Source organism: Felis catus, chromosome A1 (genome assembly GCF_018350175.1).
Source record: "Felis catus isolate Fca126 chromosome A1, F.catus_Fca126_mat1.0, whole genome shotgun sequence".
Lineage (NCBI taxonomy): Eukaryota > Metazoa > Chordata > Mammalia > Carnivora > Felidae > Felis > Felis catus.
Window position 1 is genome coordinate 226,775,814 of NC_058368.1, and position 7,987 is coordinate 226,783,800.

A 7,987-nucleotide genomic window follows, 5' to 3' on the forward strand; every position below is an offset into this window, starting at 1 on the left:
TTTAAAGTCTGTTTATCAGAAGGTTACTGTTGAGTTTCAGTTTCTGCTCCTGTCTATTGTTTGTGGCATTCCTAATCACCATTTTCACTCACTAGCACCATTCTCTCAGCTTTTAAACATTTCCAGTTCCCCAAATACGATGCTTCCAAGTAAGACTCATTCCGTTGCAAGTATAAAAGCATAAAAATATTTTTTTAAACTGGAAGGCTGCATTAAAAACTCAACAAGTCCAATAGTCTCATTTTAAATATGAGGAAACTGATACCCAAGATTTTAAGTGATGTGGCCAATGTCCCCTACCTTTTTAGACGCAGAGTTCTGCCTTTCTTCTAAATCTTTCATTCTGGGAAGTCGCAGAGAACTGCCTTCCCAGCATATAGATAATTCCTGGGAGGAAACGTGGAAAATAAAAGAATTGCATTCATAGGCAGATGCCTGGAGAATTTCCCTCACTTTTAATTTCTTTTATTATTATTACAATATGTTGTTACCATGAATAAAAATATGGGGAAAAATTAAAATGAAACAAATTGCAAACAATTAGATTTACTAGTTCTTCGTGAAAGGTAACATATTTAACATATGTTTCTCCAGATTACAGCAGCCTGGAGGAAAACCAGTTTTGAAATAACAGCAACACGAGGTATTTTTCTGACTCAGGCCTTGCCCACAGGATTGTAAGAAATTCAGCCTCCCTTAAATTCTTCCAACTAGTTCAGAAAGTCATTATCTGGGGATTTTTCATACGAGCACACGGTCTTGTTCCTCTAGCAATGTTAATCCTACCAATTCTTACTCTCTATGGTCTGTTGCTTCTTTTGTCGGGCCAGTCCCAAAACACCACCTGCCTCCTATCGAGAGATAAATTTGGGGAATCGATGCACAGGGTGCCACACCCCCTGGATGGTTGTGTCTGGCTCCTGCTGATGATAAATACTAGGGCTCCTGATAATGAAAGCAGTCACGGCAGGGAGTTACTTGCTCCTTGGCCCCAGTACACCTTTGTGATATTTGCCTGAGGGGTGAGGTCCAAGTTCTGGCAGTGGGAAGACTGCCCCATGTGATTTCAGACTGAACACTCTTTAGGAGGAAAACGAACTTGAGCCACGGTATGTTTTCTCTCAGGTCACCTGGGGGCCAGCTGCCCCCATTCTGTGGACGTAAAGCATCTCCCTTCCCTTCCGTTTTAAGGCCCAGGTCTCATGCTGGATTCTGTTGTAACAACAAAGAAGTGGGATGAGGGAAGCATGGCGATGCCACCTGAGGAACGAGAGTTTACAAATCCCGCCCTGGGGCGGGTGTCCAGGGCCTCTTTTGTAGGTAGGTCTGGTGGGGGGGGGGGTTGGAGGGAATGATTGGGGTCATCAGATTAGGTAGGACAGAGAGTTTGAAGAGGAAGTGTAGAAGGGTGAGGGGGACTGAGGGGACACAGGAACACTGGAAGTTAGAGGGATGCCCCGAAACACTCACCGAAGACACAGGGTGACACATTTCCCCTCTGGGGAGGAGGCAAGCTCATTGGGTGAGGTCCCTCGTTCCTGTCCTTCCATCTGGAGCTATTTCTGGAAGCTCTCCTGGCCGTTCAATAAAACAGTCACGTCACCTCCACGTGGGTCCGTGGGTGTGAAGGCTGGGAAGAATGGTGTTCCAGAACCTGGAAAGGACCCGCCACCTGCTTCCTGATCACCTGGGTGGGGAAGAGGGCCTCAGGAGGGTAGAGCGGAGGATGGAGAGGTCCTTTTCTTGGGAAGTAATCCACGGAAGGAGGAAGAGACTGCCAGGGGACAGACAGCCTGAGTCCTTGACTTGCTGGGCAAACACAGTTTCCCTGGCCTCTTTTCCCCATCAGTGACCAGAGGGAAAGCCACATCACCCGACTCTAGGGAGCACCATGCTGATCAATGTCCATAAGGATGGCATCTCTGGGGAGGAAGACATGGGGATTTACACACGCTGTGTCATTATCACACATTTCGTGGCTTAACACAACACAATTTTATCATCCTACAGCTCTGTATGTCACAAGTGTGAAATCGTGTTCACTGGGCTGCAGTCAAGGGTGTGTGCAAGCCCGTGTGCCCTCTGAAGGCTCTGGGGGAGAGTCTGCCTCCTGTCCTATCCAGCTTTTAGGGCTCCCTGCCTCCCCGGACCCATGGCCGCTTCTTCCATCTCCAAGCCAGCTGGGCCGCATCTTCTCTCCGGCCTCTGTTTTCTTCCCTATGTCTTCTCACCCTTACTTGGGTCCCCCAGCCTCCCTCTTAAAAGAACTTTTGTGATGACTTTGGGCCCATTCAGATGACCCAGGATAATCCCATGGTGTCCAGATTCTTTGTTTAATCACTTCCACAATGTCCCTTTTACCATGTGAGCTGACGTATTCATGGGTTCAGGAGATCTGGATGTAGGCATCTTTGGGGAAGGCCATTACTCAGCCTGCCCTAAGATGCAGAGTCCATGCAGATATATGTTGAGGCCCTGGTAGGGACCCCACCACCCATGCTGGCACAGAGGGGACTAGGTTGGCTCTGGACGTGGGCCATTATGGCCCTACTTCCCATGCATTGGCCTTCCAAGCCCCTAGCACCCACTGTCCCCATGCACTGAATCAAGGGCTAAGTTCTCTACGTGTTTTGCTCTGTCATCACCGTGTAGCCAACCAAACCATGTACCTTCTGCTGGTCATAAAAAAGTCTGAGCAGTACAGTCAAGTTGCCCTCTCTCCCCTGTCACTAATCGGTTGTTAGAGACAAATTCATACTCTTTTATCTTACCTTTCCCCGGGATGACGTTCTTTCCTGGAGGCTCTTTCGTGTGCAAAGTGGTCAGCCCCACAAAACATATCAGAAAGCCCACGTGCGTCCGAATCCTCGCGGGGGATACACACTAGGCCCTTGAGCGCGGCTCTTAGTGCCATCATGACTCAAGATAGAAGTTTCTGGGACCAAAAATACACACCAGTAGAACAACTTGTGGGTATTTTTTTTTCAATAAAGTAACCAATAATTTTGAGGTCGTGAGAGTTAAACAAAAAACCTCCTTGCTATCAATGGCAATAAATTATTTATCTTAACTACGCAATTTGGAAAAATTATGTTTGGCATTATGTAAATGCAGCCTTTTTCAATAACACAAAGAATTTGTTCTATTAAAAATTTATCACTTGAAGATAAATAGAAAGCAGATTTATCAAGAACAAATCAGAATTAATACTAAAATTACTACTAATAAATAATAATAAGATCCTCATGTAAATAATGAATGCCATACTCCAATCTCCTCGCTTGTTCGCTTGTTTGTTTATTTTTGGTTTTAAATTTTTTTTCAATGTTTATTTATTTTTGACAGACAGAAACAGAGAGTGAGTGGGGGGGCGGTGCAGGGAGATAGGGAGACACAGACTCCGAAGCAGGCTCCAGGCTCCGAGCTGTCAGCACAGAGCCCGACGCAGGGCTTGAACTCGTGAACCGTGAGATCATGACATGAGCCCAAGTCTGACCCTTAAAAAAAAACAGCCCAGTGCCCCTTTTAGTGCTGTTTTTAAAAACAACGTAACATAAAAACTGTCATGGGGATGCACAATTAGTATGTCAAATTCAAGTCTGGACACCTAGTAGAAAGGGGTTCTTTCTACACACATACACACCACAGTCATGGCAGGGATCAGGGAATCTTTGTCTCACAAAAGGACAAATCTAACAGGCATTGGAGACTCACAAAAGCTCAGAGTAAAGAAGCAAAAGGCTGCATCTCAATATCTGGGGTTAGAACTAAAAGATTAGGAAATATCTCTGATTAGTGATAAGTAAGGATCCCCAATTAAAGGAAGGATCTCAGGGCACCTCGGTGGCTCATTTGGTTCAGTGTCCGATTCTGGATGTCAGCTCAGGTCACGACCTTGTGGTTCGTGGGATGGAGCCCCGTGTCGGACTCTGTGCTGAGCATGGAGCCTGCTTGGATCCTCTCTCTCCCTCCCTCTGCCCCTGGCCCCACCCCCCTCTCAAAATAAATAAATAAACATTAAAAAAAAATAAAAAGGAAAAGATCTCTCCATGAAATCCATGCTTTGATGGACCAAAATGTTTTGAGGCAGCCAGAAGAGAATGGGAACCAGACCAGAATGACTGTCCTTTCATCCTTCATATGAGGAGGCTGAGACTTACCTTGGAAACCTTGCCACATCCTTTAACGTCACCCACGTATGACTAGCTTTTACTCTAAAAGGAAGTCCAGTCATCCGCAAGGTAAAGGACACAAGTAGATACACAATCTTCAAAGGTCAACAGATGCCCTTACTTTCCCTCTGGTGGATTCAACCCATTGGCTCTAAGCCCCCTTCGCAAAGGTCAGCAAAACACCAGTATGAAATCTTCAGTCAACTTCATGACATCCTGTGTAGAGCCTTCTCTGGGTCTTGTCTTACAACCAGATCAGAGGAGCTTCGCTCCTCTTCCGGAATCTTGATTCTTGAACCCAAGGTGGGGAAAGACGAGGAAGTGGATCCATCACAGAATTGTGCGTTGGGGAGATGGGTAGCTCCGTTCAGGTGGTGTCAGTTGCCTCCACGCTAGATGCGCAGGACAGCCTGAGCTGAGGAGGGGGGCGTGAGTGCACTGCTCTGCTTGGTGACGTAAAGGGAGAAGAGCTTCCTGGAGTCCCTTACAGGTTGGATCTAGGAAAATGGAGACAAGGGGGAAAGTGAGGGGAGTTTGGCGCGAGTGAATTGGTAACCCGAAGCCTCTCCCTTTACGGGATCTGCTACATATTTAAGTGCTAGGTGTGAGCGTTTTTATTGGGGTGAGAGGGATCACGGAAAATGAGCCACGTTCCACATTTCGCTCAGCGCGGAGCAGAGACGTAAGAAAAGGACCGGGAGGTGAGAACAAGAGTTTGGTAGGAGCCAAAAGTGACCAGGAGAACATGAGCCCCCTGGGAGGTAACAAAACTTAGGGAGGTTTTGGACTTCCCACCATGTGTGAGTTAAAGCCAGTTTGCATTTTCTCCATTTTACGAGACTGGATGGCCTCAGTGGACAGCTGAATTACACTCATCTCTAAAAGGTCAACCTCTGCTGTTAAAGGAGTCGTGTGTTTATAAACCTCGTGAAGCAGAGGTGAGTCGTGAAGCCTGAGCAACCTGAGCAAGAAGAGGGGTGTCGAAACGGGCAGAGGGGGGTCCTGTGGTGGAAGCTTGGCAAGAACATGAACCTGGCAGAGGCCATGGCAGGTGAGTGATACCCCGGTGCTCGCGCTGCGGTGGTAACAGGACGTGAGGCTGCACCGTGGGGAGCGAGGTCCTCGGTGGAAAAGGGGGCAGACACGCGGGGGGCTCTCTGATAATCACGCAGAGAAATTCTGAAGGAGGGAAAACTGCTAAGATGGAACAATTATTTTGAACCCGCAGCCTAGCGTTGGCCATTATTTGGGTCAACTGTGATTCAAGTGTGTTCATCTTTCTAAATATTTCAATATGTGGCAAAGCGAAAGAAGTTTTCTGACATATTGAGTTACTTTTTCACTGAGCGACAGTGGGAAATCTGTCAGTGAGGCCAGTAAGTTTCAGACTTCTGAATGAAAGACAATTAATAACCTATCTAGCGGATGAACAAAACTAGCCAATGTAATTACAGTAGAACCTGAGAAATTGGCCAAAAACATTCAGGCACGCAATTTGGGGAAAGAAAAGCTTCCCCACTCCAGGCCACACTAAATCAACAACAAAAAAAATAGTTTTAGAACCTTTCTTTCTGAAGGGAAGTAAATTTATGCCAGGAAGATTAATTTTAAGAGCCATAAAAATAACTGGATAGGAAGTCAAGTAAACCTTAATGTGTCCTCTTGATGAATGTATCCCTTTAATATTATGAAATGTGCCTTTTTATTCCAAACAATATGCCTTGTTTAGAAATCTACCCTGTCTGATATTAATAGAATCACTCCAACTTTCCTCGCATTAGTGTTTGCGTGGGATATCTTTTTCCATTTTTTATTTAAAAAGGAATCAGCTTTGCTGAAGTGTAACTTACATACAAAGTTTCCAGCAGTTATAGGAATATAACTTGAAGGGTTTTGACCAATGCAAACAGCCCTTAACTACTACTACAGTGATGGTATAGAACATTCTCATCACGTCATCAATTTCTCCATGCCCTTCTGTTTTTTCATCCTCTTGTCCCAGAACGCTGCCAACCTCTGATCTGCTCTTCATCCCTCTAGTTTTGCCTTTTCTAAACTTTCACATGAATGGACTCACACAGTACGTTGTGTCTGGCATCTTCCTCTGAGGGCAGTGCTTCTGAGATTCATCTATGTGGATGAAGTGTTAAAGGGGTCAGTGATTCGTCCCCTTTGCAGCTGGCTGAGTGGTGCACTTTTATAAAGCTAAACCACAACTTGTTTTTCCATTCATCAGCTGATGGAGATTAAGGATCTTTCTAGTTTGGGGCTAGAATATTCGAGTACAAGTCTTTGTATAGACACATTTCCCAGGATGCATTCCTAAGAATGGAAATGCTGGATCACATAGAAGGTGTGTTAAACTCTGGAAGAAATTGCCAAACTGTTTTCCAAAGTAGGTAAGCCATGTGTAAGAGTTCCACACCCACACCAATGTTAAATTCTTTTAATTACAGCTGCCCTTGCCTTTTTGTTATTATTCTTTTTGATTGTAGCTAGTCTAGTGGGTCTGTAGTGGTATCTCACTACACGTGAGTTTTTCACGAATACTCTGCTCATACTAAAGATGTTAAGTATCTTTTCATGTGCTTGTTTACTATTTGTATATACCCATTTTAAGTGTATTCAAAAATTTTTTAAATTTTTAATTGGGCTATAAGACTTCTTTATATATTTGGATTACAGATCCAGGCAAATGTTTTGCAAATCTGTGACTTGATTTGATTTTCTTTACAGTGCTTTTGGAGAGCAAATGTTTTTAATTTTAACAAAGTCCAATTAAATTTTTTTCTCTTATACTTTGTGCTGTTTTTGTCCTATTTAAAAATCTTTGCCTAATTTGAGGTCTCTAAATTTTTTCATAGGTTTTCTTATAAAATTTTAATAGTTTTGGCTCCTATATTTAGGTTTGTGATCCATTTGAAATCAATTGTTGTATATGGTATGTGTTAAGGTTTGAGATTCTTTTCTTTCCTTTTGCATATGGATAGCTGATGTTTTCGGTACCACTCGTTGGAAAGATTGTCCTTTCCATGTCGAATTGCCTTGGCAACTTTGTTAAAAAATCAGTTTGTTATATTGGAATCTATATTCTGTTCCACCGATTCTAGATGTGTGTTTTATACCAATACCACACTGCTTCATTACTGTAGCTTTATAATAAGACTTGAATTTGGGTTGTGTAAATCCTCCAAATTTATTCTTTTTCAAAATTGTTTTGGTATTTCTAGGTTCATTGAATTTCCATAAAGACAAGCTTTTCATTATTTAAAACATAATATTTTTAGTGTCAACCAAAATGTCTGTGACAATTTTATCTGGGAGTGTATTAAAAATGCAGTTCAATTTGGAGAAAATGGCCATCTTTTTTTACGACATATTTTTAAAAATTTTTATTTATTTATTTTGAGAGAGACAGCGTGCTCAAGAGGCCAGGGGTGCAGAGAGAGGCAGAGAGGGAGAGGGAGAGAGAGTGGGGAAGCGGGGGTGGGGAGAGAGAGAATCCCAAGCAGGCTCCGCACTGTCGACCTGGAGCCCAGTGCGGGGCTTGAACTCACGAGCCATGAGATCATGAACTGAGGCGAAATCAAGAGTCAGACACTTAACCAAGGACACTTAGACACCCAGGCATCCTATGGGCGAATGGAAATCTTAATAACATTGAATCTTTTGAGTCAGGGACATTGTATATGTCTCATTTTATTTTTATCTTATTTAATTTCTCTCCAAACTGTTTTGTTTTCAGTACACAGTTCCAAAAGTTCTGCTAAATTTTTACCTGTGTATTTCATGTTTTTAATTCTTTTTAGAATGAC

The 7,987-nt window shown here is 43.6% G+C and overlaps 1 long non-coding RNA gene across 1 annotated transcript; it reads right to left on the bottom strand.

Annotated features, from left to right (window-relative positions):
* Nucleotides 1-300: 300 nt before the first annotated feature.
* Nucleotides 301-2,935, bottom strand: LOC123385443. Its single transcript, XR_006597966.1, has 3 exons — nucleotides 2,772-2,935; nucleotides 1,471-1,922; nucleotides 301-387 (listed from the first exon to the last, which is right to left on the bottom strand). It is a non-coding gene; the product is annotated as an uncharacterized LOC123385443 (long non-coding RNA).
* Nucleotides 2,936-7,987: the final 5,052 nt, after the last annotated feature.